Source organism: Mya arenaria, chromosome 2, assembly GCF_026914265.1.
Source record: "Mya arenaria isolate MELC-2E11 chromosome 2, ASM2691426v1".
NCBI lineage: Eukaryota > Metazoa > Mollusca > Bivalvia > Myida > Myidae > Mya > Mya arenaria.
Window position 1 is genome coordinate 70,786,679 of NC_069123.1, and position 19,984 is coordinate 70,806,662.

The 19,984-nt window shown below is 36.3% G+C and overlaps 1 pseudogene; it reads left to right on the forward strand.

Moving 5' to 3' along the window:
• The first annotated feature begins 13,707 nt into the window (after positions 1 to 13,707).
• Positions 13,708 to 15,093, forward strand: LOC128216916 (uncharacterized; annotated as a pseudogene).
• The last annotated feature ends 4,891 nt before the right edge of the window (positions 15,094 to 19,984 follow it).

Below are 19,984 nucleotides of genomic sequence, written 5' to 3' on the forward strand. Positions count from 1 at the left end.
ATATACTGATTTAATGAAACGAAATTTAAGGCTTAATCTACCGTTGTTCCATGATGCCAAACGAGGTACCAAGCTTGAAAAAAAACACACCTAACGTGTCGGCAGGCAAATCCCTATTAAGTACTAATGTGAAAGGTATCATTTCTTCACTAGATTCGAACGTCCGATCTTTTAACTGATCTATCTGTCGTAGGTAAGTAAAGGCCAGTGTAGCGAGGTGGGAACGGATGATACTGTAATCGCTTGAAACCCGGAATATCTATCTCAAGGGCAAATTACACCAACTCGGAAGTGCCCCATCAGTACATTTTGTATTTATATCTTAATTTTTTTAACTTATACCACATTACATGTTGTTAAACCATTTTCCCATTCAAATAGTAGAAGTATGACATTTAAAATCTTCTACAGCGTATAAATATGAAAAAATGTCGATAAAAGCTTTGAAAGGGAATGAGAGTATTTTTCATTTCTGCATGATTTAATGTAAAGTAATGTGTTCGATGACATGCATGGCGGAAAACCCTGTTTGTGTCGTTCCCTGTCTCTGCCTAGTATGCCAACACATCATTTTAAAATGTTTGTTGCAGGTGTAGGGTCAATGGATCTGCAACATCAGTCAAATTTCCTACAAAAGAGATTCAAATATTACAATTTATAATCAAAATAAATAGGGCCCAACCTTCATGTCCAGTTTGATGTACATAGGTCCAGGAATTGGCAAGTTTGCCTTCAAGGTCACTTTGACCTTGGATCCCCAAAATACATAGTGGTCATCAACTGTTCAAGTCCAACCTATAAGTCAAGTTTGAGGGCCATGGGTGCAGGCATTGTCAAATTACCAATCGGACAACCTTTATCATTCAAGGTCACTGTGACCCTGGCCTTTGACTCGATAACCAACTATATAAAAAAGTATTTGAGCGACCTATTGCAAAAAAATACAGTCATAATTTGAAAAAAAACAAACTGATATACATAAAACGCAGTCCGGATTTAGGAAACACTCTTGCAATACTGCCCTCATAAGATTATGAGATGCATCGTTAAAGGATTCGTGGGAATAATATATTTAGACTTAAGAAAGGCTTTTGAACTTGTAGATCACGATATACTTCTCCACAAATTAAAGTAGTACCATTTTTCAAGTTATAGATTTTTTTTTTTTAAATCATATCTTGAAAACAGGATACAAACTGTAAAATTGAAAACAAAAATACCATCTGAGATACTCCCCATCACATCTTGGGAGCCCATGGGTCCATAATAGGGCAACTGTTTTTTATTCTTTACATAAATGCTTTAACGTTTATATATCCTGTTCTAAACGTGGATTTATATGCAGATGACTCAACCTTATATGAATCGGTGAATCAAATTAAAAAAAAAAACACTCCAAAATGATCTTGGCTATGTAAATAAATGGCATTCCAACAATGTCAATAATCTATATATTTCGGAACAATGCATACAAGCAGTGAAACTGTAGCTGAACAAGTGAGTATATGTACAGCGTTTTTTACAAACAAATTTAATAATCCACATTATAATAGTGAATATTTCCAGCTTATAAAAATAATGTTATTGAAGTTATTTTTTATTTATTTTTTTATGGTAAAGAAGTGCTCTTTAAATGGGAAAGTCCCATTTATTTATTTTAGTTTTGGATTGTAAACTGTTGTGAGTAACTGTGATTCAAATTGATTAATCATTTAAAAATATTCCTATTCCTACATGGAGGAGGATGTTTTCCAGACTTCGTTCTTTAAAGAAAAGTTCATAAAGTATATGCACACACTTGAAAGTTCAAAATGTCACCAGGCTTACTTCAATATTGTTAGGAACGTAATTGTTCAAAACTAAATGTCCAAGCACACATTAAATATGTGTTTATAAATAAGTAAGTCCCATTCCAAACTGTTCAGTTCTATTTTGACAAGTCTGCTAATATCAGAACTGCTTTGTTTAAGATGAAAATGTACACCTTCTTCTGTCGTCAGTTGATCAACATCTGTCAAGGTAGGATAAGGAAGAAAAATCATTTCTATGGAAATAGTCAGTCTCGTGTCATTAGCCAACTGAAATACCAGCATGCCATCCTTCAATAGGGTGACGTCAATAACCTCTATGCTCTCTCAGTCTCTTTTGCTAGGGGAGCTCACATTTTCTGCAAATGTTCACAAACACTATAATTGAATGTTAACTTAGAAGCTTCTGTGTATATAGTTATTTTTAATACTTGAAATGCATTTTGTTTTGTTAATTTAATACTGCGAATCTTAATGATATTTCATTTAAACATAATTACATAGATATTAAGTTAAATGGGAATTATTAAATAGTTATTGAAACTGCAATAATAGTTATTGTTAAAAGTATGACCTGGCAGGGACGAACTGAGGGCTATACCAGAAAATCATATAACCCCCGGGGGAGGCAATTATTTAAATAGTATATGGAAGGAGTGTGTCTTTTTTGCCCATTTGGACCCCAAAATGATCATTTGCTTCTGTAGAGGGTTGGCATAATTTAAAAGTGCCTTCCTCCTGGGGGTTAAATGTTTAAATGGAATATCCCTAATGGATATAGCAGATAAATAGTGTAGCTCTGAAAATGTTGAGGAGAACTGTGTTAAGGATGATTTTGAGCTGGCTATACTGAAATTTAATTTACCTGTATATTGTTGTAGTAGTTGATGTGAATGTTTTGTGGCTGTTGGCAACGACATCAGTTACGCACGACATTAGTAAGTCTCTCGCCCACACTTTTCTCTATATACGGCATGAGGTCACCTCCTCATTGCTTACATTGTGTTTATGAGCTGAGCTTAATCCTGCATAGACATGAAAGAAATGAAAAATAACCTGTGTAATTTACATTTGTTGTTCTGAAACACAATAAAGAATATGCAAAACTTAAAGAAACTATATGCAGGGTGGGATATGTGTCTTGTACGCGACATGTCATCTTGGTATGTCGAACACATGTGGCAAGTTATATTAAAATATGTCCATACAAGGGAAAAGTTACAGCACGGACACGGCAGCCTATACTCTATGTCCTTATATGCAGAATTCCATTGTGAATAAACACCAAAGTGTGACCTTGACCTTAGAGGTAGGAACACGGGTCTTGCACGCGACATTTCGTCTTGGTATGTCGAACACATGTGGCAAGTTATCTGTCCATACAAGGGAAAGTTACAGCCCAATCACGAGGTATTGAGTCAGACACACGGACGGACGGACGGACGGACAGTGTGATTTTGATATGCCCACCTCCAGGGGCATAAAAACATACAGGTCAAACATGTTGCCTGGATAATCACTGACAGGACTTGTCACAGTTGCCTGCACACTGACAGGACTTGTCACAGTTTCCTGCACAATGGCAGGACTTGTTGATTGACTGCACTCGACAGGAGTTTAATCAGTTGCTTGCACACTGACAGAACTATGTTAAATTGCTGAAAGAAATGCACCATCCAATAAAATCAATAAACTGCCTTAAGCTCTCAAAATTAACTATCGAACACTATTTGAACTCACTATCATACGGGATTGATGTTGCACAAGTTCCATTTTCTCGAAAAATATCGGGATAAGGTGGGTAAAAGGTTGTCGGAGACGCCATTTTTGTTTGTTTAAAATTCGCGCTGTTTAAAACTTGACTCGACGTAATAAAGACGGGAGGTACCTATGATTGATCATAGTTATAATACGTAAAAGTAAAGCTAAGTTGTTTACCCTGTTTAAGATTTCATGTTTAAAGTGTGCTTGGAACATCGTAGTAAACGATTCTATGTACAGTTCTACCGATGACATTTTACATTTAACTTTTAAAATGCCGAGCTGGATTGGTTTCAAATTCGCCTGTACCCCCTTAGGGTTCAAGTTTTACACCGGATTTAGGAAATTTAGAATTTTCATTTTTCAAAATCGAAGTACTCCCGGGAGTATGGGAGTATGCCTGGCTACGCGCCTGGTCAAGTAAATATCTTAAATTTATTATGGGAGGAGTTGGGGAGAGCCAAACCTCACTCAACTTTGAGTTAGTTATGGCCATTAAAAGTGTGAGGATAGTTAGAACATATATTACTCCTGTTCAGATGGTGACTGATTTTTGCAGATAAACATGTATCCTCTCAACAGCAGGGAATAAGTAAATGACATAATTTTAATTATCAATATGAGTTGTGACCTTGACTTTTGACTCAATTACCTCAAAATCGATTGGGTCATCTACTGGTCACCCCAACCTATATGCTATTTTTGTCTCTTAGTTTAAATGTTTTTAATGATAACGGTACTGATGCACTCTGGTATACTAGGGTACTGAAGTGATCAGTCCCATATGCCAACTCTGGTATCCTGGATAAAACGTTAATGGTGAATACGGTATTGAAGAGATAAATCCCTGATGCCACTCCGGTATCCTGGATATAACGTTACTGGTAAATACGGTACTGAATAGATCAATCACTGATTCCACTCTGGTATCCTGGATATAACGTTACTGGTGAATACGGTACTGAAAAGATCAATCACTGATTCCACTCTGGTATCCTGGATATAACGTTTCCATCAAATGGTTTGCTGCAAATATTTTAAGAGCCATTATTTTCTCATACATTGGAATAATCTGACCAAGTAAAGTTCTTCTTGTAGCTTTTAATAGTGTCTATAAAACAGCACCGCAAAAATGGCCTGCCTACTGTAAGATTTTTTCTAAGCAAAATAAGATTTCTCCACTTTATCGGCTTAACGCTTTATATAAAAATGACATAGTGCCAAACTAAAATGCTTAAACTTGTCAAATGTATGCTTTTCAGGTCCAATTATATACAAAGGTAACAGAAATGTTCAGTTTTTAAAAAAAAAGAAGTGATAATGTGTTTATAGACATTCTAAACACCATGAAATTTTCATGACAACTCAAAGTATTTTCATTTATGAGGTTGCTATATGATGTAGAAAATGCAGCGATAGCATTATTATGCCCATTGGTTTTTTTTTTTGCTTTAAGTATCTGTTTTGAAAACTAGATTTGGCTTTAAATCAACAGTATAGCACTTTGCCATTGTCTATAAGTTGCTTATTTACACCTGATTTGCTATAAGTCTCACTCTTTGGAAGCATTTACACACAAACAAATACTATAAGGTTGACTAACTTCATTCTTCTGAACTATTGGAGTCAGAGCTGCATCTCCTCGATTCAGATTGCAGGACTACTGCCACGGGCGAAAAGGTGCAGCTACATGTAACTGGAGATTATTGGCACATCATAATCTGCAAGCATGACGCAAAATCAGTGTTTGACACAGAATAAAAGTATCTGCTTCTACTGTTTAAATATGAAAAATGCTTGTAAACACTCATTTGAGGCATACACATTTTATGTAGGCATTTATGTGATAAATATGCAGAAGAGTTTCATGACAAATTCATTAAATATATAGTCTTTTGGACATTTTTCAATCAGTTTTTATCAACTCAAAAGTAAATCTCAACTTATTGAGTACCCGGATGCATTTTGAAAGCGTTGAAACCATACATACTTACAACTCTTTCTTACTTGGATAGGATATTCCTTTCTCGGAAATCCTTGCCAAGAACCGGTATGGTTTTCAATCACAAGACCACGTTTTGATCAGCATTGGTTTTTGTCCTTGAAAATACTTCTGTGGCAATATTTCTTTAGATAGGGATCTCATTGTGTTGCTGTGAAGTTTAAGTAGATGTTATTCTTGTTCATAAGCTGAAAATCATATGCGCACTAAATGAAACATCATTCTGCATCATATGTGTAGTAAGTTTTGATACTTTGGTACTTGCAATTATGTAATGTTTGCTTAAAAGAGCAAATAGATGCACGAAACAGACCAAAAACCAATACAAGTCAGCAGTTTCATAAGAAAAGGATATTATCCAAAGCCGCACCAAAAATAGCATGAAAGTAATTCAGTTAGAAAAAAAACAAACAGTATTTCAATGGGCTTATACGATCAACAATAGTTTATATTTGGAACCTCGATATCAAAAGTTTAAGGACGTAACACTAATCCAATCAGAGCACAATAATGAAATAAACTCTGATCATGTCATAACAAGCGAATGTTAATATCAGTAAGAGCAAGTAACATACTGGCAATTTATTTCAGGGAAACCTTGACAAAAGTCCGGTTTATTTCCATACTTATTGCCTCCAGTATTACATAACATGGCGATTTCTGCATTGCTGAAAATCAGTCCACAGCTGTAATTTCAAATCAAAGTACTGAAAGCACTGATGGACTAGGGCTTCATTCAGGGGAATGTTGACAACCATGTTCTAAGCATTGAAAATATCGGCTCACATCACAAGGGGTCACTGTTTAATGGGCTAGCTTAAACTTTAGACTCAAACTGCTTGCAAGCTGCAAATGAAATTTGAAAAATCTAGTTAAGTGTGTGTAAAGTGAGGGAAGGGGGTGTGGATGGGGGGGGGGGGGTGCTAAAGCGTTAAATCAGATAAAGTCATAGTTCTTTTGAATTTCTCAAAGTCGTTAAATCAGACTTGTACAAATTAATTTACGTGGTTGGCACACATACTTCCTTAATTTGATCAAATCCTTTTATATCAAAGGACTGTTATTTGCAGTTTCAGAGAAGATTTTCAATGATGTAATTATATACTATATAGAAAACCTGTCACCTCTTTTTCAGGGGAGCTTTAAACCATAGGGTCATACTTTGAACAATCTTTGTAAAAGACATCTACATTGTACACCTATGTCAGACTGCATACACAGTGCTATTAGGAAGTAGTTTTTATTTAAAAAGTGAAGAATTATTTTGTCCCTCTTAATTTGTGCTTGGTATTCAATTCATATAACATATTACCATGATAACTTAGTGGTGTTGATAAATATTAGGCACTGCCTTCTGTCTAATGCTATTCATATTACTGCTGCAGACTTTTGTACATAGTAAAGCAAGTTGAGTAGACTAAGATGAGATGAATATCGTTTTTAAAGTAAGAAATATTGAAATGTCTTTTAAATACTTTGACCATCAAATTTCATAACATGGTGTCAGCAGTTCATCACACTGCTAGTGAGAATGGAATACCAAACATAATTGTATTCTTTATTTTATACCCATCATCAATCCACATGCAATACGTATCACAAAATACTTTAACCCATATTCCGCTCCAGTGCAATACGGCCATATACCACTCTTGTGACGTCACGTCATAACAAGTATGTTGCGCAATATTAAATTGACGTCATTCAACCAGTGAGTGCATCCTTTAAATGAAATTTATTATGCAAAGATGTGGCTTCGAAGTGATCTAATCAGTAATGTATATAATAAAAGGGTTATTAGTACTGCGTTTTGATCCGGATATGGCGGAATGTCATATTTGATTCTGGTAGTGTTTTGTAGATTTTGATTTTACTCGGCTTGTGCCTTGTGAAATCCGAATCTGCAAAAATCTACTTGAGTTGAATACAACCTCCTGGATCAAAACGCAGTACTTAGAACCCTATTATGTACAAATCCTGTTACCCCGTGGACAGAGCATCTTTAACCCACAGGGCCATTGTAACTTTGAACAATCATTGTAAAAGACAACTACATACATGTACAAGATGCTTAAGGAAGTAGTTTGGAAAAATTAAGAACTATTTTCTCCGTCTTAATTTGTATGCATTAGATAACTCAATAAATGCAGCAGTTGGCCATTCTTGTATTGTCCTCTGTCACTGTCCTGATAGCTCCCTATCTCAATAGATGCAAAAGGTTGTAGGTTCATGATTCTCCTGGTCCAATATGTCATACAGAAAGAAGATGTTGAATGTAGAATCAAGAAGCTTTCTTTTCAGGCACTCCAAATTGAATAGTTACATTTGGAGTGCCAATAATTTGTTGGATTCCTAGGCAACAGGTATCAGGTGTTGCAGTACATTTGGCAAATACTTTTCACCCGTTCTTGTAAATCTAAAAAAAGCTTTCATTTTGCAAAAGTAGTTCATATAACTATATTAAAGTTGCTAAATCAGAGTTTGAATAATTCTGAAAACTAGATGTGCCTTTAGTTGCAGCAATTTGAACTCCCAACTCATGTCAATAAAGCTGGTTATGCAATACTGCAGTTCCTTGGTGTGGGGATTGCTTTATTTCCTTGAATAAACAAACAGTTCTTGCGTTGGAAAGTACAATGTATTAACATGCATTTTTCTTGCCCTGACTCCACCCAAGCCTTAAATCTTAGATCAACATGTACCTGGGGTTATGTGTAATATCAATAAGAACAATAACTTATGTTCAATTTAGTGCCACTTATGATATTTCATTCCACATACAAAAACACTAAATGTTCTTTAAAACCAATATCCTATGTTATAATAAAACCATTGCCAAGTTGGTAATTTGAAAAGACAATAAATTACATCTGGTCAGGGTTTGACATAGTCTTTCTAGACAGCTGGACTTGTTTTGCAGTTACTTTGAAAATCTTCAAAAGCTAAACTGAAGAAGACTGGAGCAAAAAACTCACAATACCAAAAGGGTTTTTAAAGACTTACGAGATCATCCTCACATCACCTATACCATTAGTTCTTATCTACAAACTTAAGCCAACATAATAATTAATGTTTTACATAAATATTGCAATGAATAAAACATATTGCAATAAGTGCCAATAACATAGCAATCAAGTATGATTACTATAGGCCTAAACATGAGATTTCAACATTTTCCTGATAAACAATAAATAATTTTACTTAACAATTTTCTCATTTTTATACAAGCTGAACAAATGGTCTCTTTTTCAATACTTCACATATTTCATGGATTTCATCATTCAAACTCATGGCTTTCATCATTCAAACTAACATTTCGCTTGTTATTTCAATATTCAATGATTGTGTAAACATTCATAAATGATGGTTAAAATTAACATTCATGCTAATCATGCCTACCAAAAGCACCTGACTGACCAATCAGTATCCAATTTTGGCAGGGCTTATTGGTGGTTCATTGAACTCAACCATGACAACCCACAATCTGCACTGATCAACAGTAGTTAATGAATTGTTTCAATTGTTCTTATTTTCATAAACTTAGAAAACAACTGCAGTGAATAAAATTTATTCCTCATCACTGAGAGAAAGTTTAGAAAAATGAACGAAGCCGAGTTACATCTAGTAGGATATCAAATCCTACAAATGTATTCATCATTTTATATAACCGTATTAAGTAAATGTTAAATTTTTGAAAGTCTAAAAAGTTTCATTTTTTTTGTATATCAAAGAACATTTGTGTGTATAATTTTGATGAAATTTTGTGATTCATTTAATTTCATTCTTGTTTCATTTAGTGTTCAATCCCAAGCTTTCTTGTTCACATTTAAGTGCAAGAAAAGTCACTTAATTATGATCTGAATAAATTCATTATAATGTAAGGTCCCATAAAGGATATATTGTGCTTTTTAAAAATAACATTTTTTCATCTGTTTAAAATTATGTCAAATGTAGTGCATTGAAATTTTATTATGAGTTTAAAGCTGCATTCTCATTTTGACAACTTTTTTATTTTTTGTCTTGGAACGAGCCATTTTTTGCGAAAATCCATGGAAATCAGTTATATAAGACTGCTGACTAAAATTTAAATGGCAGATTTTTATATTAAAGTTAAAAACAAATTAATGATGTTTTAAGCATTATTCTTAAACTGTTAGTAACGGTTTAAGCCATAAAACATTAATTTTCGGACGGAAATATGACAAACTACGAGCTGATTGTTTGACAGCAATCTGATATCATGTTTACGCAAAAAATGGCTCTTTCCAAGACAAAAAAAGTTGTAAAAACGGTAAATCTGTGAGAGTGTAGCTTTAAACTATGACAGGAATAATTCAAGGGAATGATTTTTTTGTGATTTCTAGCATTAAAATTGTCTGAATCGCATGAAAATTTATAAATTATGTAAGGTATTCTGACATTGGTCACACTTTTTGAACTTTGTGCTGTCTTTTTTTTGTTTGTCTCACATTAATACAGCATTGGCTTCACTTGTTGTTTATGAAAGGGACTGTACACCAGATGGGCACCAAAAAAGTTTTTTTTTTTCCTGTAACGAATCTAAGGACACTTTTTTAATAAAATATTTTACTCTTTGAAATCGTTATTGTAAATAAAATACCGAAATGAAATAAAAGTTGCAGTGAAGTGTCGTATCCACTATGCTATGAAGACTTACTTTTATTGGGTGGAATTTTCCAGATGTATACCTAACTCGCTAATATTATGTAATAACATCAACGGCAGATCACGCATTTATAAGGAATGAATTCTACTCGGTAGACATACCTAGTAATCTGTTTTTAATGGAAAAACACGAAATAACTGCTATTAATAAATCATTTGTAAACTATGGGGATCATCAGTAAGTTTCAATGCATTAATTGTACACTTCGATACCAAGTTTATGTCAATTTTCTACAATTTTCTTTAACTTTTGGATTTTTTGTCATTAACTGAGTACAGCCCCTTTAAACTGTACCTTATAATGTCTGTGACTTGTCAAATATTTAATAGTAATGGTCTACAACCAAGATTTGTTTTAATTATCCAGGTTTCAAACTGCATTGTGTATGTGATTGGAAAGGTTATCTTGAAAGCTCACTTAGTATAATTTTTACAAATAACATTCACCCTGCAAGGTATTCATATTTGGATGATACATAAAGATTTGCACAGTCATTTATGTATACTTGCATTTATGGATAAAGGATACCTTTTTTCAAATCTTTGATTTAGATTGCAAAGTATAACTTATATAAATAAATATATATTCTTAACGTTATCTGAATACACAAGCTAATGCGTCACTCAATTGTAACCATTCCCCCCGCCCCCCCCCGGTCCCGGAATAGCGGGGACTTTTACTTTCGGTCCAGCCAACCCCAGCTAAAATCCCCGCCCTGCGGAGATAATCTGATGGTAAAGTCCCCACCAAATGCCCCACACCCAAGGGAAATTAGGTTAAGCCCCATCCACACTGTATTTTCCGGGAAGACCTGGCACTGCGGGGCCACATGAAAGGTAAAAACATGGCCCATTTCGCCAGCTATCCCCGGTATACCCCCGGATGTGGGAGCCGTGGTTACAATTGACTGGTGCATAATGATCCATAGTGATCCAAATTCATGCCAAGATGATTTCTGGTCTGACATCGCGAGGTTAGTTATTCTTAAGCATAAAAAAGCCTGGACAGCATTTGAGAAAGACTGTTGTGAGGTTAAATTTTCATTATTTGGGAACTTAATTGAATATTTTGATTTTAATTTTGTTCCCAAAACGCCACAAGTCAACTGATTAATTAATACAAATTCAATTCTATCTCCACAATATTCGGCACTGCATTGTTAAATAAAACTTAAAAGTTACACTTGTAAATTATTTAACCAAATACCTTTCCCTCAAATATTTCACAAATTTATATTGATCTATCAACAACAATGCATCACCATACTGTATCTCTGATTGATTTTTGGATTTCATTCTTGGCTAGATAACAAAAATTGAGCACAAAGCGTCTTCAGAAAAAGAACTTTGCACCAGTCAATTGTAACCGCCCCCCGCCCCCGCCCCCGCCCCTGACTTTCCGTCCAGCCAATCCCCGGTAAAATCCCTGCCCTGCGAGAACGAACTGAAAATCCCGTGAATAACCCCGCACCCCGCGGATCTAAGGTAGAGCAATTCCCTGATATATTTTGAGGGAAGACAAAACCACCGCAATCACGCGGCATTGCGAGGACACTAGTTCTGGCTTCCATAACTTTAATGTTGATATTTAGTTTTTTGATGTTTACAACACGTCCAACATGGTAATATTTATATAATGTGTTCGCTGAAGTTCTTGAGCTACGAGGACACCCAATAGGTAAAAACACAGCCCTTTTCCCTGGTATATCCCCGAGGGAGGCGTGGTAACAATTGACTGGTGCATTATAAGAGATGTAATCAAAATTGAGCATGCAAGATTGTTTTATTAATGGCGATGGTTTATCACAATGTCATGTACTTACACTCAGAGTGGCTCCAACACTTTTCTATGCACATAGGTAAACAATCATCTTATTCGCAGATGCTGTGCACATATTCATACATTTGGCTTCATTTAGAATGAAACTTCATAAATAAGTATGCGCACATTTGATATTTTATTATCTCCATTTTGCAAAATTGAAATCACATGATTTTTTCAAACGAACTTGTACTTCTTGAAAATTTACGTGTCAATTTAAAAATGCTACCCACGGTAATATGAAAATAAATCCATTTGATAGTGGTAATCATTCAATGGCGGCTTAATTGATAAATTTCCTCAATAAAACACTATGAAATTCACATCATCAGCATCCGGAAGTAGTGACAACATACATGTCTGGATCATTCGGCCGCTCTGAATCAGAGTAAATTTTGAGGTCAATAAGTAGACTGGTACCCTGATTTACTTTTCCTAAAAAATATCAAGTTATACAGGTAAGCGCATATGGTTTTTAGTAAACATTAATAGTATTTGAACATAAAAAATACCAAAAATCATGTTGTATTTAAAAAAGTGCTAAGTGCCATGCGATGATAAGTTAAAAAAACTTTGTATCGAAAAGAAAATATCACGGAAACATGCAAATTATGTCGAAAAAAAAAGAACAGGGACCGACTTCGGAATACCAACATTGTATACAAAGGTTAACAATACTTTTTTTAAACCAACTTTCCTGGTTGTTTTCTACTTAGACCGCACGCTTTATTCGCTTTACGTATGAATTCACAAGACATTTCGAGAGAAAGAGAAAGAGGGTACCAGTCTATCAATACAGAGCATTGAACAGAAACATTCATATTCTTTTTGCATATAATCTGACCGTATGCAAGAACATTCATGTAGTTAACCCGATTAACTCACTCGCTACGTATGAAATTCTTGTGCTTCATTAAAAGAACATTCAGTTAGCTTGAATTGTTAGAAGAACTATTTTTATTGGATGTTTTCATTGTGATAAGTTCTGGTACTACTTTGATTATTCAAATTTGCTAACGGCAATCAAATCAAAATACAGCGTATGAATACATTACGTCAGTGAATCCCCAGATGCGGCTTGAAAATGCAGATAGCGCGGTTATGGCTATGAACTAGGCCACAAGTGCCCTAGTCCAAAAACCAGGTGGCATGGATGCATTCTGAAATACAAAAAAGTTTGTAATTTGTGCTAATCCGACATCCCATTTACAAGTGATTTACACTGAAATCTAATTGTCCTATACTATAGTTACACAACTTTTTATGACCAAACATATTTCTATTGCGCAGTAGTACACTGTATGTGTATGTGTATGCCTTTTTTATTTTGTATGTCATGTTTTTTTGCCCCAATTTATGGAAATATTTTATAACAGGTTTAAGCTTTTTAAGTCCGTTACGCTCAAGATTTATCGAGAAGCTTGGGTCTTATCGCACGCAGATTTGAGTGAATCGCAGAGAGCGTTTACAGTATTTACTGTCAACAACACAAACCTCTTGGGGCATCTCATTTAGACTTTTTTACTAAATAACAAGCAGGAATTTTGACACAGTAGCTATTCATAACAAACTTGCCCATGAGATTGAGTGTGAGCAAGCCAGTACTGGATGAGTCGCTACCGGTGTCCTTCGAGGTCGTAGAGAGTGGCAGCAGGCGAGGTGGCTGCAAGCTCGTCAGTAGTGCCAGATACACATACACAGCTCGCCGTAACAAGGCTGGTCGCAGTTACTGGACGTGCAGTATAAGATGCAAGAAGTTGACTTGCCACGCAAGCGTCAAGCAATTTGGGGATATGTTTACTCCAAGCATCGTCGGCCATGTCCATCTGGCCGATCCCGGTGCCGTCAAAAAGATAAAGATATCTACAAAAATGAAGGAAGCCGCTAGGGAGCGCGTCTTCGAGTCCGCAGCAAATATCGTCGAGCGAGTTATAAGGCAGATGACAATACCAGATGACCTCAGCCTACCAAAGCCTGAAAACTTGGCGCGAGCGGCAAACCATCACAGACGGCAACTCCCAGATGACCCAGCTGACCATGAATTCCTGTTGGAGCGCGACTTCACCGGCGAGGAGTTTATCTTTGACGATATACAGGTCGACGGTCAGCGCCATATCATCTTTGCGACGCAGCAGCAGCTACAACACTTCCGACAGTCAAGGAATTGGTTCATAGACGAGACCTTCAAGCTGGTGAAACATCCGTTTTATCAGCTCGCCACCATTCACTGCTTTGTTAAGAAGGGTGAGGACACAAAGCATGTCCCACTTGTCTACGTTCTGATGTCACGAAGAACTGAACAAGACTACATAGAGGTGCTGAGGAGTCTACTACGACGCATAGGCCAGCCCTTGTTGGAGTGGTTCATACTGGACTTCCGAAGCCGCCACCTGGCAGGCAATCCAATTTGTTTTCACTGGAACCATAATAAAGGGTTGTGTCTTCCACTAGACGCAACGAATATACAGGAAAATCTAAGAGGACCTGGCGACTGCCTACATCAAGAAGGGGGACAAGTTTGAGTTCCTTCGGAAGATTATGTCATTACCCTACCTGCCGACCAGCGTTTGGCCAATTTAAGCCGGCAGCAGCGGAGTTGGGCGGCCCTGTTTATCGGGTCGTCGAGTACGTAAAGCGGACATGGATCAACGGTTCCATGTGGCGACCAGAGAACTGGTCTGTGTTCCGGGAACACACAAGAACAAACAACGATGTCGAGGGGTGGCATCGCCGCATCAATACCAAAGCTCGTAGAGCAAACCTTGGGTTCTATGTATTGGCCCCCCTCCTCCGCGTTGACGGTCGACCTGCAGATCCGCCTGGTCAGCGAGCATCTGCTGACCCGCATCCAACGTAAGAAGTATGCTTCAATTCATGGACGACTCTTCGACGCCTGGAACCGATACGAGGAGGACGAGCTCACCACCCAGCTACTGCGGACGATCAGCAACATCGCGGGACTGGGACCAACGACTTCATCAGACAATGTACACGACGATAACATGACGAATTAAAATCAGAATCTAACTCATGCGCATTTATTTTTATTATTGACTCTGTCATATATACGTCCATTAATTTTATAATCAGACTCAAATATTAATTTATTAATGCCACATATATAACTGTTCAAAATTTGGATTGTTAAATTGATATATCATGAATGCTATACTGTTTATATTTATTAAATATATTTAAACACCAAGATTTCTTCCTTTATTAACAATGCTATTTAAGCACAGTCATGATGTATCAAATATTGTGTTTATTAATGTCACGTAAATAACTTCACTTTTATGATTGTTGTGTAAATAATGTACATGTTATACTGTTTATATTTATTAAATAGTTTTAAACACGAAGATATCTGCATTTATTAACAATGCTATTTTAAATAATTTTTTTGCAAAAACACGGTTTTGAGTAATTAACGATTTCACACACTATACTTCTCAACATACACATCAAAAGGTAAAATATTCAACAAAATTGCTACTAAATTATTCTTTTCTTCCTAAATTGATGTTTTCTCACACCTAATAAATTGGACAACAGTTGCATTTATTGTTACTTATAATAAGGCCACACCAAATTAATGTTGAGTTCCTCAGATTTTTGCCAAAAAAATTGGAGCGAGCGAGCGAGCGAAAAACATATTTCTCCTTATATTCAATATAAATAAGAAAGATTGTTCAAAATAATTGCCCTTAAACCCATTTTAATGCCATCTTGAACTGAACTTCTAATGGACATTGGGAAAATGTCGGAAAACATACTATTTATTCATCCGTGTTTAGTACAAACATTATATGGATAAATCTAATTTCTTATATAATTAAAACGTACTTTAATATGACGATCATTCATAATAATAAATAACCCTGCTTTTAGTAAAAAGTTTGAAACGACATATAAATCATACTGAATCATTTTTATATCATATGCAACTGTTTTTAAACATCACTTAGGTTTTATTTTGGATGAGTAAAAAATGATCACTCACACAGGCATCATCAAACATCAGACTCCATATAACATAGACTAAATTTTGTTTTTATTATCATAGGAAATGCAATAACATGTGCTTATTGAAACAAAAAGAACAGGGGTATTTTTCAGAGTACTTTTTTTGGTTATTTAGATGTATTTTATGCACCAGGCAATTGTATATGCCCCCCTTCCCCTATGTCCAGAATTGAGGGGACTTTGACTTCCGGTCTCTCAAAACCCGGGTTAAATACCCCACCTGCAGGGACACACTGCTGGTACAATCCCTACCAAATGGTGTCGTGAATAGCACGATTACAGTTTGTTTATTTAAATGTTAACTATACTGTGTTAATATTGTACTGAAAACGTATTAGTATAGCATAGTTAACTTATCCTTATTCTAATTCTAGTAATTTAAATCGTTTAATTTGAACGGTGTATTGCTTGTTACGACGGTGAATGTGACGTTGCCGTCGGTGTTTGTGCACCGACGGCGACGTCACGATTTACCCACGTTTCAACATTTACACGAGTTTTAGTCACGTGCTTTTGTACTATATAAGCCGTTGACATGTGTTCAGTAGAGAGCTAATACTTAGATTGTTGACTATGATGGATAGTAAGATAAAGTGCTATTAAAATTTGGATTATATAAACTCATTGCGTTGTGTGTGTAATTCTCACCCAAGTTCGGATAATTTGGATTGATTTTAATATAATTATAATCAATCCTGAGGAAAAGTAAACTCCGATGTGGCGGATGATAAGACGTCGCCACAAATGGTCCCGCAATTCTGAATACCTATGTGAGGCCCATTCTCGACTATTTTCAATATGAAGACAAAACCACATTCACTAGGCACTGCGGGGCTACCTGAAAGGTAAAAACACAGCCCATTGCCTCTGCTGTCACCGGTATACCCTTAGAACAAGGGTGAGGGGTGGGCGGGGCAGTGGGTACAATTGACAAGTGCATTACAATCCCGGATTATGCTGCAAATAAAAACAAAATATAAGGTGATAAACTAAGGCTTACTTATGTTGAGGTATATCCAGACCAGCGTTTATATCGCTATTGTGAAAAGATATTTGTTCAAAACTGTTGTTTTGTCAAACTTTGATCAAAAATGAGCTTGATACATCAATTTGGACCAAACAATGACTCATGTTCCAGTTAAGTTGACCTGTCATCTTCAGCATCGTCGTAACGAGGTAAAATTTTGGTCCCTTGTATTATGACTTGAATAAAATAGTACTAAGTTGATCATTCCGATTTCCATTTAAACGAGTCACTAATTACGCAATATAATCGCTACTAGTGCATGAGACGATCAACAATGACTTCAAGCATACTCAAAACATATTTATTGTCAAAAATAAGATTTAATTTCCAAACTTCGAGGCACATTGTTTAGACCAGAAGCCGCCATTTTGTTTGAATTTATTGAAACCCATGCTAAACCGATCGATATACAGTATACAAACACTACGCATCAGTAACTTCCCTTTACAAAAACACGAAAACTAGCGTAGAAAAATTATACTTGATTATTTTTAGCCTTTTAATAAATTATTACCTGAAAAAAATCTGCTTGGCGATCAAAATGGAGGTGCGGGCGCACAAAAAAAATAATTTTTTTTTTTTTTACATTTTCAAAAAAAGGAGCGGTAAATCCGCGGAACGAAATATCAATTTGGTGTGGCCTAAGGTTGACGAGCTGTAAACATATGTTGACTAACATCTACCCATTTTGAACTATACAATAAGGTAGACGAACTGGTAAGGTGACGAAACATCCGGTACTCCTTTGAACTATTGTGATAACTACTGGGGCGCTATTTGGCATCTCGTAAATTATATTAACATACTTACGGAAATGGCCGAAATCGGCGATATGACGAAAACTACTGAACGCAGTGTCGTCACGCTCTGATGAAATTTATAAACAAAAAATACTGGTTCCATCACATTTACGTCTTTTTTCAGGGTCATAGTGGTTGCACTTTTGAAACAAAGTAGTGCTAAGTGTATATTTGCGTACATGTTGCCGTAATAGGGCTCTGCCGAGCTTCGATCGGTCTAGAGCCCGTATTAACAATGGTACTGAATCCTGGCAAACAGCCAATAATTCCTGAGCGAAACTGTTCTCTATATTCATTTGTCCATTTGTACTTTATCTCTGATCTTTCTTGTACTTCTTGAGTAATATAATTACATAACAGTTTAAAATTCAATTCAATTCAATTCAACATTTTATTGCATTAAACATTTCAGACATGTTTATAGCAAATAAAAACTACATACATGTGCAAGGCATGGATTTAGACACAAATTGTTTCAACAGAAGAGCAGAACATTTGTTTATGGATACAAACAACAACATAGTTATTAGTTTATTAAGATGTTTGCATAGAATATAAATTTGTATAAATTAATTAGAGATTTATTTGAATTGTTAGATAACAAATTAATAAACTTTTGCTTTGTTGGCCAGGTGAAGTATCATCTTTCAGGTATCTTTTAACATAATTTGCGTATTTCGGACATATTAGTAAAAAGTGGCATTTGTTCTTCAGATGAAGGAGAGGGCAGACGAGAGACGGGAGCGCGGGTTAGAGGCGGAGTGCCTGGAGAAGGAGAGGAGGGTTTGTACATTACATGTGTTATAAGCTGTTAAGCTCAATTGAATGAAATGATACGTTCTCAGGAGGCAAAACTGTTTTCAAGTATGCATGACCTCTTGATTGTGTTTAATAATAAACCGAATGGTTAGTCAATATCTGGTACTGATGTCTCTATGACGGAGTACAAGGAAGTAACTGTAAGTTGTGTAGTAAAGTTGGTAAGGAAAAACATCAACTACTTAGGTCCGCCCTGTTAGCTCAATCGGTAGAGCGTTGGAGTGTGAATCAGACAACCCGGGTTCAACTCCCGGGCGGACCTCATCTCTTCTGTTGTGATTGGTTATGGAATCTTTTCTACGACAACAGAAGTTGTCAGTTCCTTGTAGAGGTGAAGGCACCTAGCACTGGTTAACCGCCTGATAAGTCTGCCCTGGATAAGTGTGCAGTTGTTGAACTGCCACTCTGAGACCCTTCAATGTGCTCACACCGTGACTCCGAGTCTAAAATACTATCACCACTATCAGCTAGCTACTAGAGATTAATCGAAATGATAAACTCTGGCAGTAAATAATGATATCATGTAATAAAATGCCTAACCTAGTGTTTTATTTGTGTGTTTTAATTACTTGTATAGTACTGTAGCTCAATACTTAATTTAATTCAAATATTTTTATGTCGGTTAAGTGTATGCTTTAATCTGTGTTTTATTTTAGATTAAGCAGTTTATTATTGTCATTCAATTGTACAAGTCGGAAAGTAAGAAAGAGAACTAATATTTTTAGATTCGGGAATGCGCCTCGCATTTGCAGACAGAGATTGTGAGGCTGAGGAACCTGACTGTGGCGCTGCAGGACCGGCTGAGGACGGGGGACGGACTGGTGGGGCATCTGCAGGCGCGTCTTGATGCTTTCTCTTGATGCTTGAGATTCTTATGGATATTCCCCTGGGACCCTCTTAGGAGGCCAGCATGGATCGCTCGTCGCATGTGCGCGATTCCTGTTGGCTCTCCTGAGGAGGCCGAGTCTGTCTACGTTGATGCCCTCGAGCATATCCCAGAGGGTTCTCTGGACGAATCTGGGGAGGCTTGGGCTACGGCCCTTGACCTTCTGGATGAGTCCAGAGAGGTCCCTTTGTGGATCTGCACGTTGAGCACCAACGTGAGACAGGCTCAGCTGGGATTTGGGCTTAGACACAAAATACTACTAGCCGGGTCACCCTGTTTGACGCCTATGTTAGAATTAATTGGAGGAGATTCAACAAATGCAATGGAGAGTGGTCATTCCATTGATT